The sequence below is a fragment of the Panthera leo genome, chromosome B3 (genome assembly GCF_018350215.1).
Source record: "Panthera leo isolate Ple1 chromosome B3, P.leo_Ple1_pat1.1, whole genome shotgun sequence".
In the NCBI taxonomy this organism is placed as follows: Eukaryota; Metazoa; Chordata; class Mammalia; order Carnivora; family Felidae; genus Panthera; species Panthera leo.
Window position 1 is genome coordinate 137,157,514 of NC_056684.1, and position 22,588 is coordinate 137,180,101.

Genomic DNA, 22,588 nt, shown 5'->3' on the forward strand with positions numbered 1-22,588 from the left:
GAGACGTTAATTATCCCAAAGACCCGGAGGATGTGAATCTGCATAAACAAACCTTACTACCATAGCCCCTGTTACTCTCCCTCATCTATTTCCCTTCCCACGACTGACCATCCCCAGAAGCCCCAACTCTCATTCCTTTGTCTTGTCACGCATCCAAAATACATCGCCCTTTATTAAAATGGTACATATGCTCTCAAGTCTAACTGCTTCCTTGGGTTTTCACTCCTCCCGGGTGAATCTCCAGTGTGCATATGCCAAACAAATCTTCTGTCTGGTTCATCTGGCCTTTGTCAATTTAATTCACGGGGTCCATCCACGAAGAGCCCAGAGGAAAAGGTTTTTTCCTCCCCCCACAGAGACACTGGTGAAATGTAACTGTCATCATCAATGCTAAAGTCTCCGAATTCGGTGACTACACTGTGATTATGTAAGAGAATCTGCTCTTGTTCTTAGAAAATCTACCTCGAGTATTCAGTCGTGAAGAGTGTAAGGCCTGCCACTTGATCTAAAAAGGTTCAGAAAAGTAACAACGGAATGCAGAAAGAGAAGGCAAATGTGGCAAAATGTTACCTATTGGTACATGTAGGTAATGGTGTGGGAATTCTTTAGACTATTCCTATAGCTCAGGAGTTTGACAATATTTTTCAAACAAAGTGAAAAACAAAACCCTAGTAAACACTGATACAGATGTTTGACTATCAAAACACACGGGGAAAAAAAGGGGGGGCGCTTAAGGTGATTTTCCCCACTTAAAAGACCTTTGTTTTGCCTCCTGCCCCTTGAATTATTCATTCATTCAATATTTACTGAGCGAGACATCCGTACCGCCGGCTTGTATTCTGGAGAAGGTGAGCGCCGGGCGGGAGCTCAGTCCTGGAGGGACTCAGTCCGGGAGGGGACAGTAACAGGGCCTCATGCGGGGGAGGAGCCAGCATGTGAAGAAAAGAAACCAGGCAAGTCACGCTGAGGACATCATAAGCCCTGTGCCGTGGCACCTGCCCCACACAAGTGTCCAAACAGCAGGATAGGTTGGGATAAGCAGGAGCCACAGCCTAAAGGGCTTCCCGCGCAGCCCCACCAGGGCCGAGAACCCGCGGGCTCCAACAAGATCTGGGCCTCTGCTCTTCTAGTCTCGGCACACGCCAAGGGCTCCCACCTAGTTCATCTCAGCCAAGGGCTCTGTGTATGAGGCCCTCCAAGGCCCAGAGGCAGGAGCGGTGACGGACAAAACAAGGAACTTCTGAAGTTTACTCTTTCCTTTAGAAAGGACCTTCCTTTTCCTCATTGTAATCACTGCCTCTACTCATACAGGAACTTTCTCTATTTGCACACTGCAAGTCCCCTGTCCCGGGCACTAGGCACCCACTTATCCCAACCGTGGAGGAGGCAGGATGGCTGGTCACTCTCTCTCTCGGGATGATTCTCTATCCTTGGCTACCTCATCTCTACTTGGAGATCCACACTTGGCGATCAAGAGAACTTCAGGCTGTTCCAAAACCTGATCTAATAAGAAAGATGGAGATTCATTACCGCTAAATACAATTTAAAAAAATATATGTCCATTACGGAAATTCGAGAGATGCTTCAAAAAAGAGAAGAGAAGCAGCATCAGAACAAATGCAGCCTCCTGAGGTCACCACCCTTATTTCACTCAGTTACAATTAAACCCAGAACACACACATTACAGAAAGAATCCAGATGAGAGGGGAAAAGAAGTGGGCTCCAAAGTCAGAGTGGTGACGGGATCCATTTGTAAGCTATGAGATCTTGGGCACATGACCTCATCTGCCTGTCAGCCTCTGCCTTATTTTTTTTTTTTTTTTAATGTTTATTTATTTTTGAGAGACAGAGAGAGAGACAGAGCACGAGCTGGGGAGGGGCAGAGAGAGAGAGGGAGAAACACAGAATCTGAAGCAGGCTCCAGGCTCCAAGCTGTCAGCAAAGAGCCCGCCAGGGGGCTCGAACCCACGAATGGCAAGATCATGGTGTGAGCCGAAGTCAGACACTTAACCAACTGAGCCACCCGGGAGCCCCTCGGGTCTACAACGGGAACTGTCTGTGGAGCTGTCAGCCTCTGGCTCCTCTCTCTCTCCTACATCATCCCACAACACCTACATTTAATTCAGTGGCTACATCACATAGGCAAATCACTAAAAAAATAGATACAGTGTTAGGCGTGAAAAAGAGAACTTGGGTACTGGGGGGAGGAGGTGAAACACTGCAAGAGCCTCACTAAAGAACACGCTGCGTGAGGCACAATTAAGAGCATGTGACATTATTGACATATTTGGGGACTACAAAGGATGGGAAAGAAGCAGGAACCAAAACTACACGTGCAGGCTCACATCTTTCAGAATATTTACAACCCTCTTAAAAGAAAGAAAGAAAAAAAAAACATAGAAAAGAATCCACACTAGACCAAAGGCAAAAAACCGGCAGCTACCAAACCCTGCAAAGGCAATGTGTTGTTAACCTCCTATACTACCAGAACCCAGCAAAGCCACTAGGACACCCCAAATGTGTTTTAGAATTTTCTACATCTGCTTCCGCCTTATTGTATGGATAAAGCCTGAGGTCTGTAAGGGACCGAGGCAGTAAGTGAACTGTCTGAATGCACTCAACACCAAAAGCATGAGTAAATGTTTGCTATTTGCCAGACCCAACCTCCTGCCAAGGACTACCAAAAACCATCAGTCCTAGGTAGGGGGAAGAAAAGAAAGCGATTAAAAACAAGAGAAGAATATTAATGGAGCTCAAAGCACCATGTAACTAGGTATAGGGAAAACATGAGTCAAACCAGTATAGCAAGATGGCTCAAAAGTTCAATGCATTCCCTCTGCACTTAGAGGATACAATCCAAAATCCTTACTGCACACGGCCCTGCATCCATCTCTAACTGGGACTTGTGTAATTCTACCTCCTCCCTGCAAACACATCCACCAAGGGCCTTTCTACCCTAGAGCCTTTGCATATACCACCACCCCCACCCCTCAGCCTCAACTGTAGGTCTCGAGTGCCACTTTTTCAGAAAGTCAACAGTTTCAGTTAAAGACAGTAAATCTATATATCCAGAACCAACTGGGGTGCCAGGCACAAGCAGGATCTTTTTGAATGAATAAATGCTGACAATTCTTACCACTAAGAACCAATCCTAGAGGTTATTTCAATATGGACTGCCCCACTCCCAAAATGTTTTTAAGGTGCTATTACTTCCTACTTTAACGACTTATTTTTATTTTTACTATCACTTAGAAACAATCCTGCAAAGAACCAAGAACATGTTAAATTATAAGTCACTAGTCAAATTAATCCAAAATGCAATGTGGTCAAAGATTAAAAATTTAGCTCCGAATCTAATTACAGATTCCACATAACAATAGCTTTTGAATATAATTTGTTTTCAGGGAACTAACTTTGTCCACATAAATCACACTTGTGCCCGAACTGGAAGAGTATTTAAAAAACTTAATTTGAGTGGCATTAACCACTGCTTATTCTTCCATGAACCACAATGAAGAGTATTCTTCATGTTAAATCACTTAACAATCTCTTTAAAAAGTTGCAATTTTTCCAAGTGGAGCAAAGTTTTATCTGGTTATTTCTATTTTTAGTATCAGTTACATCTTAGTAGCCACTAAAGAAAGTACTTCAGAAGGGGGCAAATTCCCTGAAAAACAAAACCGACCAAAATTAACATCTAAAGCAACAAAAAATTTGAAGAGGCCTATAGCTTTAAAAAAAAAAAAAAATGATTATTAAAAACTCCCAAGCCCAGATGGCTTCACTAGAGTGAATTCTTCTAAACATTTAAAGAAACAACTACAATCTTAACAACAAACCCTTCGGGAGGACGGAAATGAAAAGGGATCCTTTCCAACTCTTTCCGTGAGACCTGCATAAACTCGACAACAAAATCCAACAAGGAGATCATGGTAAAAGTAAAATTACAGACCTATCTCTCAAACCAAAAGTGTAAAAATACTAATCAAAATGTTAGCAAACTGAATCCAGGAATGTATAAAAAGGATCATGCATCACAACCAGTTAGTTTATCACAGGAATGCAAGGATGGCTTAACACTCAAGAGTCAACTGATTTAGGGGCGCCCGGGTGGCTCAGTCGGTTGAGCATCTGACCCTTGATTTTGGCTCAGGTCACAATCCCAGGGTAGTGGGATCAAGACGCACATCAGACACTGCACTGAGCATGGCGCTTGCTTAAGATTCTCTCTCTCTCTCTCTCTGTCTCTCTCTCTCCCCGCCCCTCCCCCGCTCACACATGAGCATAAGTGCACGTGCACTCTCTCTAAAAAAAAAAAGGTCAACTGATTTATTAATATTTAATATAAAGCTACAATACATAAGACAGTGTGGGTAATGGCACAAAACAATGCAACAGAACAGGCCATGGAATCAGACCCAAACATACGAGTTATTTAATTAATGGCAAAAACAACACCGTAGTATAGTACAAAAAGGATGGTCTTTTCAAATAACAACTGGGTTAATTGTGTATCCAGATGGAAAAGTGAGTCTTGACTCCTTCCTCAAGTCATACACAAAAATCAGTGCCAGCTGGATTGTAGTTCTAAACGTGCAACGTAAAACAATAAAGTCTTCAGAAAACAACTTAAGAGAATACCTTCATGTCGTTGGAGTAAGCAACAATTTCTTAGACGAGACGCTGAAAGTACTAATCACACAGGGAAAAAATGGACAGAGTGGACTGCGTCGAAATTAAAAATGTCTGTTTATGATATGATCCGATTAAGAGTGAAAAGGCAAGCTAGGGTAGGAGATACGGAAACAATCTCTACAGATCAGTAAGGAACAGGCAGAGAAGCAAACGGAGTGTAGGCAAAGGACTTCCCAGCACAGGGTATCAAACGGCCAATAACCTTCAGAAGCAATTAGAAGGATGCAAATTAAGCCACAATGAGCTACTACCACACCCATCAGAACGGCCAAAATGAAGACACATGGTATCCAGTGTGGGAAAGGATGTGACGCTTAGAGAACTTTCATACAAGGCTAGTAGAACTGCAAATTGGAAGTATCTGCCCTGAATATACGCATATCCCATAACCCAAATAATTCCGTTCTAAGTGAACGCCGACTGAAATAGACACATATTCACCAAAAAACATGCAAAAGAACTGCACTACTCCTAACAGCCAAAACTGAAAGCAAGACAAGTGTCCAATAACAATACAACAGACAAGTAAACATGGACATATTCATACAACAGAATACTGTGAATCTCACACACTTCAGATGTTAAGTGAAGCGACCCAACACAACACAAAATTCCAACACAAAATCATACCATATAACTTCTACTACCATAAAGTTAGAAATAAGGAAAAGTACGGCGTTTGCTTTTTTTTTTTTTTTTGGGCAGGGGACCGGGGTGGGCGAGGGTGTAATTGCCTGGGAGGGGCACTGAGAGGAGCTTGTAAAATACTGGTCATATCTGCTCTTGATCTGGGCGTGTTCACTTTGTACATCCTTGTGATTTAGGTACTTTCCTGTTTATCAGCTAAAACTGATTTCACTTAAAGTTTATTTTAAAAGAGAAGTAAAAATCCTTAATACAATATGCAAAAATTGTTCATTTACCATGGTACCTATGAAATACCGGAAGTTCCCACAGGAAGAGGGAAGGGAGAAGATTTACCTTAATGGAGCATTAAATTATCTATTATCTAATTGAATCCTCCAAACAGCCCTGAAGCAAGTGTCATTTCCATTGTACAGGGATTTGAAATAACCTACCCAAGGCCAACTGACCAATAAATGGGAGAGGTGGAATTCTACCTGAATTCTGACTCCCAACTTATTTCCACAATACACAATACTCAAATCTCAAAGGAGGGGTCGATTAACACGGATTTGCTAGTCAAAATAAGGTGCTCCTGGATATGGTCCCTTTGATCTCCCCAGGGGATTGAAAAAGAGTAAAACGCAATTTAAAAATAACAGAAGCAAACTGAATGTTTCATTTTCAGCTGAATCTGCATAAACACATTTAAGTAAAAATACTGCTTTAATTTTAAAGCCGCTGGCAGCTGAAATCAGCCCTGGCCACTGACATTCCTCTCGGCCTTTCTAGTCTAGGAACTCAGGTGCTCGATAAACACACAATAACTGACCACATATCCCGCCATTTCTTCTAGTATCTTTATTCCATTCGACTGATGACTAAACACAATTGACTACCTGATACAAACACTACAAAACGAACTTCTCTAGTAAAATGAAAAGTACTACCTGAAACGAGACTGCTATCATGAAGGGGGTTCAGACATGGTGAAATAAACTAGAGAAATTAATATTCCCGAAACTACCATGCACTGGGTGATTTTGGTCTTCACTCGATACAGAAAACACAAGTAAGCACTTTAACCGAGCATCTGCTGCAGAGACCTAGATAATACAGGCTTCATACACGTATACGTGTATTCTGTGTGTATATGTACGCGTGCACAGCGTGTGCAAATTTGTGCACGTGCTTTAAAGAAAGGCTTTAAAACAATTACTTCTTTCCCTATTCTTGGCGAAAGTACAGACCCAGCTCACAAGTAAAACAAACTTCCCAGAATTCTCTTTTCCTAATGTTCACCAACACAAAAGCTAGGTGTTTACAAAGACTGAGTGTCAAAACAACATTCTCCTTCAGAACGGCATCGTATGTCGATGGGAATTTTTTATATCCCCAAAGGGAAGCACTATTTGGCAGTGACTATTTCCCATATTTTAGCGAAGAAGGGCTGAACACTAAAGGCATGTATCAGATAAGCAAAAAAAGAATCATTCCTTTGAAGGCGCTAACTGCATTTATACAAGAAATTACAGCTTTTGCCTTACCTCCGGCTCAATTTACCTACTGCACTCCAATGCCTTAGGTGATTTTTGTTTGGTTTGGTTTGTTTAATCATTTGTTTACATATTCTTAGCAACAAAATTCTGCCTTTTCCTTAAAACACCCCAAATTACTGGGGCGCCTGGGTAGCTCAGTCGGTTGAGCATCCGACTTCGGCTCAGGTCATGGTCTTGAAATTTGTGAGTTCAAGCCCCGCGTCGGGCTCTGTGCTGACAGCCCGGAGCCTGGAGCCTGCTTCGGGTTCTGTGTCTCCTTCTCCCTCTGCCCCTCCCCTGCTCACGCTCTGTCTCTATCAAAAACAAAAAAATAAAAGAATAAACACACCCCAAATTATGTTTGGCCTAAGATCAATAAATCACTTGGGTTTAGTATATGCAGCAGGTACGTCTAAAGATTGAGAAGTTTGGGAGTTTCCCTTTTTAATGTTTAGCTATACAAGACTGGGAAAAAAGCTAGGTGCTCTCAGTACAGTGTTCAACACAAAATAAAAGCTCTTAAAATTAAAGTACCAGGGTTCCCAGTAGACACTCTTCTCATTAATAGTACCCAGGGCCTCCTGATGGGTTACTGGCTCCTCACCATACTGGTCGGGTAGAAGGCTTCAAACCGCTTCTGTGAAATTTTCTCCTCATTCACCAACATTTACTGAGCTGTACTGGAAGCAGAGACAGACGACGAAAAGTCTCAACTGTGTCTGAAAGATTCTGCCATCCGGTCAAGGCAAAATCTGGCTCTCTCTATACTTTTCAAGACAATTTCTCCATGTTTGCATTTTACATTCCCTGCTCAGACCCGCCCACAATTCCGTGGTCTCCTTTCCCGTGGTCCCTGTATACAAACCTTAATACTCAAGAAAAATGCAGCCTCTCTTTTCCATGCCTCATGTTCAGTCGAAACCCTCCACTTGAAATGGAGAGGTCCCGGAGTTCTAGGGGTGCCTTAAAGACTACTGACTAGAAGATATTTAGAGGCTTGCAAATGTTCTCATTTTACCAGTGAGAAAGTTAAAATCTAGAAAGGCCAAGGTGACTTGCGCTTACCACACGGCTAGTCATTTAGAAGTCAAGCCAACTAGAACAGAGGTTTCTCGACCACACGTTATTCTGCACTGTTCGTTCGATTCCATCCATCGTGTGGAACTTGTGCGTCAACCATCCAGAATTTCGTCACTGCTCCTTAGTTAACCTATTAGTTGTCTTTGTGTAGACACGGCCTAAGCAAGCACGTGCAGATAGGATTCAGGAGGGATCCCTGCACCTCGTATAATTTTATGTGAAATTATGAATATGTACGTTTTTCTGGAAATAAGATTCACATCTTTCATCAAATCCGTAGTCTCTGTCTACAGAGTAAGAACCAGTGGCCTACACCAAGGATGTGTGACAGATATATAAACAGTTCATGATGGTGTGAAATACAGATTCAAGGATGATGTTTTATTCATGCATAATAGGAGGATAATGGTTACTTAGGGAGAGTTAGCAATATAAAGGCATTATTACACTTGGTATCTCTATTACAGACACCCAAGTCAGATAGATGGCTGCACTATTTGATACAGTGCAAACATCCCTATGATGCTATAGTAAAACATTAATCTTTAATTCTCCAAGGTGGAAAAAGCTTAAAATACCACTGATCAGAGGCCTTCAAATCTTTGGGTTTGACAGGTTAATTGCCCTCCTAGGCCGTAACCAACAGAAAGACACAAGTCCTGGAATCTCAAAGTATTAGATAAGTCTGCTGCTGCCTTTCTTTTCCCCTTCCAATCGTCTTGCTGATCTAACTCCTTGGTCAAAGAACCTTTCTACATCATTTCAAAGATCGAGTTTTACATTGAGATCCTCCTCTCATTATTTGAGTTCAATACATCGTTTTTGAAATTCTGAATGGGTTTGTAGACACCTAATTCCCAGAGGAATTTTCCAAACGTGTTTTTTTAAATCGCTACCTCATTGCGTACATCGGGCTGTCGGCAAAAGCAGAAGCAACGTCACAACAACCACAGTCAGGCTGCCTCAACAATGAGAATGCTTTCGATACCGGTACAACTCCCGATTTTTATAGCAATTTTCTTCTGTGAGTTTCTTAACACTTCTCTTGGTCCACAATGTTTCTACGCACTTAATCATATGTACGTCACAAATGGAGGAGAATCAAGAATCAGATTCTTGGACAGAATTCCAATCAGATTCAAGGACAGATGGCATGATCTGTCCAAAAGAAGAAGAACGATGATCTTTCTAAAAGCCTTAATATACAAGCAATATCGTGCTCTGTAAATCTATCTTGGCTTCTAAGGACGACTCCAAAAAAAAGTAAATATAAATTAATCAATTCATTAGGCAAATCTGAGCACCTTCTATGCCAGGCACTATTCCACCCTTACTATCTTATCAACCTTAACGCAGCCAACACTTACTATTACCATGAGCCTCAAAGATGAAAACGCTAGGGCCAAAGCTTAATTGTTTTGTCTTCTTTCCAGTAACAGGCTTAGGGACCTCCTCTGACAATGTTTTCTTGTGGCATCTTCTTAGTCACTTATTTAAAATGTAAAGCAACTTTGTGTATGAAAAAGAATCCTAACAATTCATTGACAATTTCAGATGAACGAGAAAGCCACTCTGTACTCGGGGATCTGTTTTAACAAAGGCCTTTTTATATGACTGAAGATTTCAATTTCATCAGCTTGACTTGACCTCAAAAATAATGCAATGCTCTCTGTATTCATTCACTGAGTATACACCACCATGTAAGAAAGGCAACTGACACGCGTTCCTAAAGACTGGCAGAGAGAATCTGGAAGATCCTGGCTGCCTACGCTATCCAGAAAAGGGTTCATTTGTGACTGGATCGTGATTCAGCATCGGTCAAAAGCCTGAATGAGACCATTGATATTGCGGGGACATCACCTGAAAGATAAATTAACTAAACTCTGAAGAATCAAATTACCAGTACGAGGCACACCTGCACTACTGAAGCCTGAGGCTTTTCTCCGCTTTCTCTAAAATGGCAGGTGCAAAATGTTTCCCTATCTGCAAAATACAACACATTTTCTCCATCTATTGTTAATGTCATTTTATGCAAGAATCCAAAGGATTCTTCTTCATACGAGAGAGAAGTCGGCTTCTCCTGGCTTACTTCCTCTCATTAGTCAATGCCGACTATATAATTAGTTCTGTTTCCTCTTTTGCTTTGACTAATAAAAATTAAAAGCAAAACAAAACAACAACCAAAAAAAACCTCTTCGGTTACATGCAGATGCTGAGGCTGTCCTTGCCCTCAGCCTCTCACCGATAATTCCTTCCAGCAACGTCCACACTCCACCCCTCCACTTAGGCCACTGTTTTCGGTCTTCTCAAATCAGTCCATCAGTGTAAGACAATCTCAAATCCTTTCTCAAAGTAGACAAATAATAAAGTAGTAAATGGCTATGTCTACACAGACTGTACTACCACGAGAATCGCCTTAGCGGAAATTAGTTGTAACTAAAAAAATAAAATCAGCCTGGGGGCGTCTGGGTGGCTTGGTTGGTTAAGCGTCCGACTTCGGCTCAGGTCATGATCTCACGGTCTGTGAGTTCGAGCCCCGCGTCGGGCTCTGTGCTGATAGCTCAGAGCCTGGAGCCTGTTTCAGATTCTGTGTCTCCCTCTCTCTCTGCTCCTCCCCTGTTCATGCTCTGTCTCTCTCTGTCTCAAAAATAAATAAACGTTAAAAAAAAAAAAAAATTTAAAAAAATAAAATAAAATAAAATAAAATCAGCCTGTAGCATGCAAAGGATTTGATGAACATCAAAGAATCAAAAAATAAAGAACAAAAGATCCACCTCACAGGCTCAGGAGGTAGACTGCAAAAGACAGGGTGCTGCTTCGTAAGATCATCACCTACTTCGGCAAGTTGTAAGTGCGTAACGATAGGAAAAAATATTCCAAAGAAACTTGTGAATAAGACCCAGTATAACACACATACATCCACTGGGGTTTCTGAACGAAGTAAACTCTTGAATGTCCAAAAGGGAGAGCACAAGGTAAACAAGATAAATCACTTGGCTTCAACTTACTGTTTACACAAGTTGAACACAGACCTTCCCAGTTTCGTCCTCTGGCAACATCAGAGCACTCCAAGCCCCACGATGAATCAACTGAATGAATTCACTTCCTTGCACATCTACTCGCCAAGCAGTGATAGGAAGCAAGATCATAAAAATGAGTACATCCTGGGACTCAGGGAGACTAAACTCATCTCTGAACAGAGGGGAATTATTTGTAGGATAGTGTAACCGCCTAGAGCAACCCTCAGAAAACTCATACTACAGTAACTTCTGACTCTAGCGTTTTGATGATCAAGAAACAGCCTGACCACTTCTGAGTATATAGAAGAAGTGAAGGCAGGGACTCAAACAGACACTTGTACATCTATGCTCCCAGCAGCGTTAGTCACAAGGCTAGAAGGCAGAAGCAACCCACGCGTCCATCCATGAAAAACCAGATAAAAAAAATGTGGCGTGTATACACATATACAAGGAATATTATTCAGCCTTAAAAATGGAGAGTCAGACAGGCACCTGGGTAGCTCAGTCAGTTAAGCAAGCGTTCGACTTCGGCTCAGGTCATGATCTCACGGTTTGTGAGTTCGAGCCCTGCGTCGGGCTCTGTGCTGACAGCTGGGAGCCTAGAGCCTGCTTCGGATCCTGTGTCTCCCTCTCTCTCTGCCCCTCCCCACTTGCGCTCGCTCTATCTCTCTCTCTCTCAAAAATAAATAAACATTTAAAAAAAAAAAAAAAAAGGAGAGTCTGACCCATGCTACAACATGAATGAGCCCTGAAGACTATGCCAGCTGAAACAAGCCAGTCACAAAAGGACAAATATTGTATGATTCCACATATACTAGGTTTCTGGAGCAGTCAGATTCACAGAGATGGAAGAATGGGGGTGCCTAGGTGTGGGAGGAGGGGGGAATGGGGAGGTAATGTTCAATGGGGACAGAGTTCCAGGTGAAGATGATGAAAAAGTTTTGAAGATGGATGATGGTGATGACTGCAAAACAACAGACGTATAGTTAACGCCACCAAACTGCTCATTTAAAATTGGTTAAAAAGGTAAATTCTGTTATGCCGATTTTACCACGAAAAAAGAAAAAAATATGAATGATTCCGATAATCAGGGGTCACCAGAATATTTAAGGTTAGAAAAAGTTCCATTCATTCAGCAATTAAAACAAATTTTTTTTTTTAACATTTATTCATTTTTGAGAGACAGCAAGAGACAGAGCACAAGCAGGGTAGGGGCGGAGAGAGGGAGACACAGAATCTGAAGCAGGCTCCAGGCTCTGAGCTGTCGGCACAGAGCCCGACGCGGGGCTCAAACTCATTGACCTTGAGATCATGACCTGAGCCAGTCAGATGCTTAACCGACTGAGCCATTCTGGCGCCCCGTCAACAAATATTAACTAAGGACTTACCTGTCTTTTTTTTTTCTTTTTTTTTAGTGTTTTTACTTTTATTTTTGAGATAGAGACAGACAGAGCTTGAGCAGCGGCGGGGCAGAGAGAGACAGAGATACAGAATCCTAAGCAGGCTCCAGGCTCTAAGCTGTCAGCACAGAGCCCAACGTGGGGCTCGAACTCACGAGCCATGAGATCATGACCTGAGCTGCAGAAGTCTGATGCTTAGCCAACTGAGCAACCCAGGCGCCCCAGGACTCACCCGCGTCTTACACAGGTTTTCTCCTAAAATCCACTCGCAGTAACGGAGTGCACTGCAAAGAGCCCACACGCAAGGACTCTGAAATTGAACCACGACTGACTCCTGACTGCTACTTCTAGATTGACAACTCAGGTCAATAACCGGACTCTTCATATCCTTGCACGTAAAAGAAGGACGATACTGCGTTTGTCTCAGGGAGGTCTGAAGGAGCAGGTATATAAAAGCAACCGAAACATCCTAGCACAGAAGAAGGAGACACTTTTTATCAATAAACGTTTCCTTTCTTTCCTTTGCCACAAGTAATGACCACAGGATGTTAACCGGGTCACAAGTGAGGGAACCTCTACGAAATACCCACTTTCTCAAATGAAACAAGCATCTCGCACGTGGGATGGTGGCAGGGGAGAGTCCCAGGGTCATAAGCGTCATTCCTAGAAGGCAGCACTACGGCGAAAGAGCTGCCACCTATGTACCACCCCCCAAATCACTACCAGGTAAGAATCAGGAGCCACATCAAAATAAAACGTCTTCTAACCAAGACAAGAAAACTTGGCAATGGCAAAAACCCTGCTGTACCAACTCATACAGAAGAGTCGCAAGCATAATACAGTCGACAGAACTTAACCTCTGATGGTGAGCTGATCGCGTTAAACTAACTGCAGGAAAAGAAGATCTTTTCTCCCCGAATTAAATTGATGAATACATCTTTTCTTAAAACAGCATGCGTATACCATGGATAAATCCATTAACCCATGTTGCTATTTAAGTGTTTATAGTGACCATCATATTACAAGCAATGTTTATAGTAGTTCTAACCTATAAAGAGAGTAAGTTTTATGTGACCTAAAATGAAGTTCTGAAATAATTATATGCACGTGTCCATATATGTCTGTGTGTAGACCACATATTCCATGTAATGTACACACGCCACAGGTAGCTAACTGGCTCCAAAGACAACACTGCGAAATAAACTGATGATTCCAGAGCCTAGATATTAATGACACTCCCCCAAATACTAACAGTCCTAAAATCACTACTCCCTCGCGGTCTCATTCAGAATCCTGCACCATCATCCATCGTCCAATAAATTGTTGGAGCTCTCGGGGCGCCTGGGTGGCTCAGTCTGTTGAGCGTCCGACTTCGGCTCAGGTCACGATCTCGCGGTATTTGAGTTCGAGCCCCGCGTCGGGCTCTGTGCTGACTGCTCAGAGCCTGGAGCCTGTTTCAGATTCTGTGTCTCCCTCTCTCTCTGACCCTTCCCCGTTCATGCTCGGTCTCTCTCTGTCTCAAAAATAAATAAACGTTAAAAAAAAAAAAAAAAAATTTGTTGGAGCTCTCGATTCAGATGGGTTCTTACTGAGAAAACGACATGTTTACATCAATACATTTTCAATTTAGTGAACCTCTTACGACAGCACATTAAAAAATATGTACTTTCCAAGTAATTTAACTCCTAACGCCCGTCCTTTTCCATTCACTGAGTGTGCTGCACTTGAAAGACAAGCAACAGAAGACAACTGAAAATCGGGATGGTAAAGATTCAAAAAATTCAAAGCCAGAAGCACCTCCCAGCGGCACAGGCTTCAAAGTTAATTACTCTTTAATAAGATGAATGCTTATCTCGTGATAATCCTAAGAATGCTCAGACTTTTCTTGTGGATCAGCAGCGGGTCCCCGGAAGAATGACTTTTCTTCACAAACGCACAGACTGAACCCTGAAGAGCAAAGGACTCCTCACTCATCCTTGTTTTTACAAATCTCCGGGCAATTAAAGACACATTACGGGGTGTGTTAGCTCTGCTGCGGGCAAAGCCTTCGGGGCAGCTCGGTTTTTCTAGACCATCCCCGTGAATCTGATGCGCTCACCTAAAACATACACCGACTTCCCGGGGATGAAAAACCCTCCAGAAAGGCTCCTCTGCAGGGTTCAGGCGTTCTGGCAACAAAAACATCGGAGGGGAGGGGCGAAAAGATGGCCCCGGCCACCCGCCCCGGGGGACCCACATCTGGTCACCTGCCAATAAACGCGAACAATCCTCGCCGGGCGGGACCCCAAGGCTCGCGCTTCCCCGCCAGCAACGACAGCCGGCCTCCCTGCCCTCCGAGCAGGCCCGGCGCGGTCCCGAGGATGCTCCCCGGACGCCGCCGCGGGGTCCCGCACCGCTCCCGCGTGCGTAACCGGACCTGTCAAAGCCTGCTCTCCGCGGGCCCGGCGGGCGGCAGCGCGGGCTCCGCGGCCCCGGCCGCCGCCAGCGCGACCGCACCGCGGCCCTCCGCGGCGCCGACTCCGGAGGGGCGCCAGGGGCCGGGCGGCGCGGAGCCCGGCCCGGTGGACGCCCGGCTCGCAGGCCGCGCCGCCCGGGACCGGGCGAGGCCGCGCGCCATCTGCCCGCGCCGGCTGCCCTCCTCGGCGGGTCCGGGCCCGGGCGCCCACGCGGGCCTCCGCGCCGAGGCGGGCGCAGCCGCTCCCCGCCCCGCACACAAAGCGGCTCCGCGGGAGCCCGCCTCACCTGCAGCACGGGGCGCCGCGGGCCTTCGAGAACCATCGGACCCCGCTCCGGCGCGCGCGTCACAGCCCAGGCCTCCCGGTGCCGCCTGGCGCCGCCGCCGCCGCCGCCATTTCCTCCCGCTCGCCGTCGCCTCGTCCCCGCTGTCAGGTTACTCCATTCACCTGGGCCTGGAGCAGCCTGCGCCGCGCCGCGCCTCCGCCTCGACCCCTCCCGCCCGCGCCTGCGGAGACTGCGCAGAGCCCGGCTCGCCCGCAGCCCGCGCACGGCCCGCGGCAACGGCGCACAGCCGCTTGAAGAATCCCACCGGCGCCCGCGCCGCCCCCTCCGCGCCCCCACGCTCCGCTCGGCCCCGCTCGCCCCGCGCCGGCATGAGAGCGAGCCTGTGATTGGACAGAGCGCGGCGGTGAAAGGTTAATCCCGGCCCCGCAGCCATTCAGGAGCCGGGAGACAGCGGACGCGGGAGGCGGAAGCCAGGCGGCGTTTGCGGCCCAGCGCCGGGAGTGGACCGGGGCGACCCACCGCCTGCGGCCCGGCGCCTTCGCCGCGCTCCTGGGCCCGCGCGCCGGGGCCGCGAGCGCTCGCCGGGCTCGGCAGAACCTCCCGGCTCTCGGAACTCGTCCGCCTCCATCGTTGCCCCTCTGACACCCACCGCCCCCTAAACGTGGCCCTTCCCCACGGCCGTAATTGTTCTCCGGAGGCTCAGCGCTCCTCTTACCACCGCCTCCCCTTTTTAAAGGGCCTTCCCACTCGCCTGCTTCTCCCCCGCGGTGGTGGTGCCGGGCCCTCCGCTTTTGGGGAGACAACAGACCCCACCCCCGCCCCGGAATAGGAATAACCGGATAATGGGACGGAGACGGGGGGGGGGGGGGGGGGCGCTTATGTAAATTGTCCCTTTGCATAGGTTGCAACCCTCTGCCACACCTCGTGTGTGAATTAAAGAGTGGATGGAGGTCCAGTAAATCGTGGGCTTAAAGAGAATCCTATTAATTTACCCCCAAATGTAGGCATCTCTTCCAGAGGACTCCTGGGGTAGGCTGGTGCACTGCAGGCAGGGGATGCTTCCAATCTTAAGCTTTAGCACTCAGCACCTACTCCGTGCTAGATAGCCGGTGTTCTACAGCCGCCACCAGCCTCGTGTGGCTCTTGAGCACTTAAAAATTGGCCAGTCCCAAGTGGGATGTGCTGGTTGGAACTCATAGATGTATATGTGCTTTACCAAAAAAAAGACTGTAAGACATCGCACTAATCTTACCGATGACATGAAGTGATCATGTATTTTACACAGCGGGATAAACAGTATTTTCACTTGTTTTTCTTTTTTCTTTTTTTTTGCTGTGCTAGAAGAATTGTGATGTCTTACGTGGGCCACATTTTGTTGCCATTGGACTGGCTGCCCTAAGGCGCACATGCTCGTGATATAAATTGGAGATGGGCATTGTAACTGGCCCCATTTTAACAGATGGAGAAACTGACTAGCCTCCAACAGCTAATAAATGAACTGAGATTAGAGCCCCAGGTAGTCTGGCTTCCGGACTGGCGTGCTGTCAATCACTACTGTGCTCAAATTTTGATCATACATCTACCATAGTTTGGCTTGGAGTTTCGCCTTAACATAGAATGTTCATGGGCAAAATTAGGAAATAGAATGCTTTGGGCAGACCTCCATAAAAACGTTTCTTACCCGTACCGCACTGCGGGCAACAGACCTCCCCGATAACACACATAAAGGCTTTCGGGAGATAATCCTTTGTGAAAAGGATGGCTTCTCAGGGTGAAAATAGGCACTAGCAGTGGGAATTTGGGGGCAGGTAAAACTTTTAGCCCCTCCTGCTGTCCGTTCAATCTGTCAGGACTAGCTGGTCTTCTCCATCAGCGGGTTTGTCTAATTTTCACCAGTTTTTTTTTTTAATTAAAAAAAAAAAAAAGAGTGGTACACACATATGGTTCATCCCTCAGCATAACAATGTATATAGTAGAAAGAACCTCTCTCTCACACCTGTCCCCAAGCAGATATTTCTTCTTCATTCATCAGAAGAATTTTTTCATGTGCATACAAGCCAAGACTTCCTCATTTACAAAAATGGTAGCATGCTCTACACACTTACTTTACCTTGCCTTCTTTACATAATATATCATGAAGGTATTTTGCAGCAATATATACAGAGGTCCGTGCTATTTTTTTTTAATTTTTTAATGTTTACTTATTTTTGAGAGAGAGACAGAGTGGGGGGGGGGGCGGTGCAGAGAGAAAGGGAGACACAGAATGCAAAGCAGGCTCCAGGCTCTGAGCTGTCAGCACAGAGACCTACGCGGGGCTCAAACTCACAAGCCGTGCGATCATGACCTGAGCTGAAGTCTGATGCTTAACGGACTGAGCCACCCAGGCATCCCCTTGCTATTTTTTTTCAATCCCCATAACACTTTATTGCTGGGATGTGCCTTGATTTATTTAACTAATTCTCTATTGGTGGGCACTTAGACCTCCAGTCTTTTGCAATTAAACATCCATGCATTTGGCAGCGACTGAGTATATGGGATGAGTGATGGATCCAAATTCTTTTTCTTCCAGATGGCTACACGGTTTGCCACTTATTGGCCATTTGTTGAAGGGTTCACTTGTAGACTCTGCATTTTCTTCCAATGATCTATCTATTCATGCTCCAGTTGCTGGCTTGTTTTTAAATCCAGAGACATAAACTCTTGTCAGGGATAGTGTTTCACACTTTGTTTGGATCACTAGAAATCTTGGAGCTAATATTTCAGCCCATGTTAAGCAACGGTATAGTACCATGTGGTATGCATTTTCGGTGGGCAAATTTTTTTATTTTCCCTCTGCCCTGATTATTTCCGTAATTTGTTTTCTTTTTTGTAGGACAAGTCAGGATATAAATATACCTTTGCTTAAGACTCTTTGTTTGCAAGTAACAGAAACCAACCTGAAGTAGCTTAACCAAAAGGGAAGAACTGTATCATAAGGTTGCAGACGCTTCTCACAGAAGCCGGGAGCAGGAATACAGCTGCAGCAAAGGAGTAGACCCAGGAGTTGGAAAGCTTTCAGGAACTCAAAGGTACTCTCTATATCCTTCTGTGATTTTTTTTTTCCCCTCTGTGTCTACTTATCTGTGTATCTTTCTCTACTGACTCGTTCTCTCTGCTTTTCCATCTACCCAGGAGAATACAGTCGTCCCGCTATTCAGCTAGGAAGTCAGCCCAGCGTGGAGATCAGAGCCAAAACAAGGAAGGTGGGTGCAGTCCTGCAAAGTCAGGCAGCCAATTGTATATACAAGGGGACTCTGCAAATGAAAAACTATATTGAGCACCACAGAAGCCACATTCCTCACTGTTGGAGAATGGGGTTACAAATATTGAAAGGAGAAAAGAAGAAGGCTTGAGTGGTCAGGTTGGAATTGGAGATACTGATGTGAACCTAAGGCTTTCAGTATACATAAAAGTATATCTATGTATATATACTTCTAGCTCTGTCCGCTGAAAGAACCCTGGAGCAGCAGTCCTATATCCAGGAGAACACCTAACATCCAGATTGAAACACCATCTTCTGCTAAAAGGAACCGGGAATCCTTGAAGAAATACCTGATTTCACGGTTGGGACAGAGAAAGCGTAAGTGAGCCTAGACCTTCTTGTCGTGCCAGAAAACACGAAAATGCTCGAAGAGTGAAGGAGACATTTCAAAACAACAACGTAGTCCATTTGAAGGGACTCCCGCTGGCCAAATCTGGGAAATTGGAACATCAAAATAAATGATGATAGTAGGAGATTATGTCCCATGGAGTAAAATAGGATCCATGAGTCCACGCTGATGTATGTGTGTGTGTGTGTGTGTGTGTGTGTGTGTGTGTGTGTGTGTGTTTAATGAATGAATAAGTGAGGAGAAAAGGGACAGGTCTTCCTTAGGATAGAATGCAACTAGAAATTTGGAAGGAATAGGGGCTCCTGGGTAGCTCAGTGAATTGAGCATCAACTCTTGATTTCAGCTCAGGCCAGGATCCCAGGGCTGTGGGATCGGGACCCACGTCAGGGTCTCTCTGACCCCGTGCTGGGTGCGGGACCTACTTAAGACTCTCTCCCTCTCTCTCCTTCTCTCTCTCTCTCTCTCCCCCTCTATTCCTCCTCCCTGCCCGCCCCCCCCCCCCGAGTGTGCATGCTCTATCACTCTCTTAAAAAAAAAAAACTTAGAAGGAATGATGGAATTCGAAAATCACCATTTGGCAATCATCAGACAAGAAATATCAGTGTTTGCTAAATCTCCTGGGTGAAAGTTGGACAAAGAATGGGATAGCTACATAGGTTCAAAGCATCTCCCCTATAACTCTTAGTTAAAAAACAAGAACTTTACAAAAGAGAATCTAGCAGACGTCACCTTACTCAAGTATTCAATGTTAACTTTCAGGCAACAGGTCACAGGTACGCCCCAAGCGTGCTACACGGCGCAGCTATAATATGGGCTTTATTGGGGGAAACTTAACCGCAGAGAAGCAGCAGCATGTCCTCACGCTATCCCGCGAACTGCCGTTGTGACACAGCCCAGGCCAAGCACAGCTATTGTGTGTGGACCGTGTCAAGGGTCCCTACCGGACAAGGTCTGCTTCGGCCAGCAGCCAGGGACACGACAGCTGGAGCTGTAGTCCAAGACAGAAAGTGGGCCCCACCCCACACTGCATTACACGCATTAAAAAAAATTTTTTTAGTGTTACTTTTTGAGAGAGAGAGTGTGCCAGGGAGGGGCAGAGAGAGGGAGACACAGAATCCGAAGCAGGCTCCAGGCTCTGAGCCATCAGCCCAGAGCCCGACGTGGGGCTCGAACCCACGGACCACGAGATCGTGACCTGAGCCGAAGTCGGACGCTTAACCGACTGAGCCACCCAGGCGCCCCTATTTGGTATTTCTAATAATGCGACGCTTCACCGACGGAGCCACCCAGGCGCCCCTGAGCATCTTGAATCTTATGAGGAAACACCAGACAAACCCAAGTTGAGGGATAGCCCACAAAACGACTGGCCTGTAATACTGGAAGATTTTAAGATTATGAAGATCGAAGAAGGACTAAAAAACACTTCCAGAACAAAGGAAACTGAAGGTATATGATGAGTAAGTGTGATGTGTAATCCTTGCTTGGTTTGGATCTTTTGGCCCTAAAAGATATCATCGGTGTAATTGGTGACAAGTGAATGGAGTTTCAGGGTAAAGGAAATATGGGAGTTCTTCACACTTCTGTATTAGTCAGGATTCTACAGAGAAACAGAACCAATAGGATGTAGAGAGAGAGAAATAGAAGAGGAGATTTTTCATAGGAATTGGCTGACCCCGTCATAGAGGCCAAAAAGTCCCACAGTCTGCCATCTGCAAGTTGGAGAACCAGGAGAGCTGGGGTTGTAATTCAGTCCGAGTCCAAAGGCCTGACCAGGGGGCCATCGGTGAAACTCCCAGGGTCCAAAGGCCCGAGAACCAGGAGCAATGGCACCAGAATGCAAAGGAACTTGTGTGTCATGTTAAGGATTTACTGTTTCATTTCACAGATGGAGAAGCCATAGAAAGGTTTTTCAGCCAACGGTGATGACATCAGATATACATTAAAAAAATTTTTTAATGTTTATTTTATTTTTTTTAATGTTTTTTATTTATTTTTGAGACAGAGAGAGACAGAGCATGAACAGGGGAGGGGCAGAGAGAGAGGGAGACACAGAATCGGAAGCAGGCTCCAGGCTCCGAGCCGTCAGCCCAGAGCCCGACGCGGGGCTCGAACTCACGGACCGCGAGATCGTGACCTGAGCTGAAGCCGGACGCCCAACCGACTGAGCCACCCAGGCGCCCCTAATGTTTATTTTTGAGAGACAGAGAGGCAGAGCTTGAGAGGGGGAGGGGCAGAGAGAGAGGGCGACACAGAATCCGAAGCAGGCGCCAGGCTCCGAGCTGTTGGCATAGAGCCCGATGTGGGGCTCGAACTTGGGAACGGCGAGATCATGACCTGAGCGGAAGTCGCATGCTTGACTGACGGACCCGCCCAGGCGCCCCCAGATACACATTTTTTTTTATGTTAACTCCAGCCAGTGTAGACAACGGAGAAGCGCAAAATCGAAGGATTCATTTGCGAAAGTGTAAGGAAGTGATGGCTTTGACCCGGACGGTCCTAATGGGAGAGACATGGAGCTGACTTAGGCACATTTGGAGGGTAAAAATGTGTGTGCTTTACTCTCCCCTCGAATAGCGGTGGGTTCAAGTTCACCCGGAGTCTGTCTTCCGGGAAGCAGAAGGTGTAAGTCCGACGGAGCCCTGCTGGGCATCAGAGCTCTGCCATGTGACCAAAGGGCCTTGTGAACCGTGGTCGAGATGAGCAGCCCCGGGGCACCTGAGCGGCTCAGTCCGCTCAGTGTCTCACTTGATTTCAGCTCAGGTCCTGATCTCACGGTTGGTGAGTTCGAGCCCCACGTCGGCCTCCGTGCTGACGGCACAGAGCCTGCTCGGGCTTCTCCCTCTACCCCTCTCTCTACTCCTTCCCCCACTCAAGCTCACATGCTCTATCTCTCAAAATAAATAAACTTAAAAAAATTATTTAAAAAAAAGATTGTCGGTCTTTACCACATGGTTAAACTTTTGTTGTTATGTTGCTTTTTTTTTTTAAGTTTTTAAGTTTAAGTTTTTAAGTCTATTTATTTATTTTGAGAGTGGGTGTGCGATGCATGAGCAGGGGAGGGTCAGAGAGAGAGGAAAAGAGAGGTTATTTTGCTTTGTTTTTAACAAAATAAAGAAAACAGCTAAACGTGAACCTTAATCTACTCAAGTAACATTTTCAGTCGGAATAAAATGTAGAGAAAAATACACCAGTCAGACACATTCAATACGTTTTTCACTGTCCCAGATCATAATTATATTACGCCTCTCTTTATTTTTTTCATCTTTTATTAACAAAATTTTTTTTTAATGTTTATTTACTTTCGAGACAGAGAGACAGAAGCGTGAGCAGGGGAGGGCAGAGAAAGGGAGATACAGAATCCAAAGCAGGCTCCAGGCTCTGAGCTGTCAGCACAGAGCCCGGTGCGGGGCTCGAACTCACAGATTGAGAGATCGTGACCTGAGCTGAGTTTGGACGCTTAACCGACTGAGCCACCCAGGCGCCCCACGCCTCTCTTTAAACTTGAGTAAAAATTAAGTCATCTCCTGGCATCTTGGCGTCTCTTGGTCTTGGGGGATGACTTTTGATTCAATTCTGTCTTTTGCACTCACATCAGCACTGAATCCCTGAGGCTTGTTTAATTTAGAAGGAAAGAAGCCTGACCTTCAGACAATTCAGTATTTTACCAGGGAAAGTTACCCCAAAGTACTTGCCACTTTTCCCAGCGCCCTGAATAGCTCCCCTATAGAGTTTCAGTATCTTTTCACTCTGACAGGGGAAAATAAAACAACAGAAAGATTATAGCCCTGTGGTAACCTTATCAGTGTCACGGTATTTGATTGACTTTCCCTTCCCCTCCC

The 22,588-nt window shown here is 45.6% G+C and overlaps 1 protein-coding gene and 1 long non-coding RNA gene across 4 annotated transcripts in view; one reads left to right on the plus strand and one right to left on the minus strand.

Moving 5' to 3' along the window:
- DICER1 (dicer 1, ribonuclease III) overlaps window positions 1-15,411 on the minus strand; it is a 70,381-nt gene extending 54,970 nt beyond the window's left edge. For 2 of the 3 annotated variants that reach the window (XM_042944206.1, XM_042944205.1), the window contains exon 1: window positions 15,100-15,409. The gene's annotated coding sequence lies outside the window, so the exon portion shown is untranslated. Of the gene's footprint in view, window positions 1-15,099 lie in introns of all 3 variants that reach the window. The other variant, XM_042944208.1, reaches the window with a different exon arrangement.
- A 2,237-nt stretch (window positions 15,412-17,648) lies between these two features.
- LOC122223094 lies at window positions 17,649-18,866 on the plus strand. The gene is made up of 3 exons (XR_006204037.1): window positions 17,649-18,167; window positions 18,271-18,341; window positions 18,577-18,866. It is a non-coding gene; the product is annotated as an uncharacterized LOC122223094 (long non-coding RNA).
- Window positions 18,867-22,588: the final 3,722 nt, after the last annotated feature.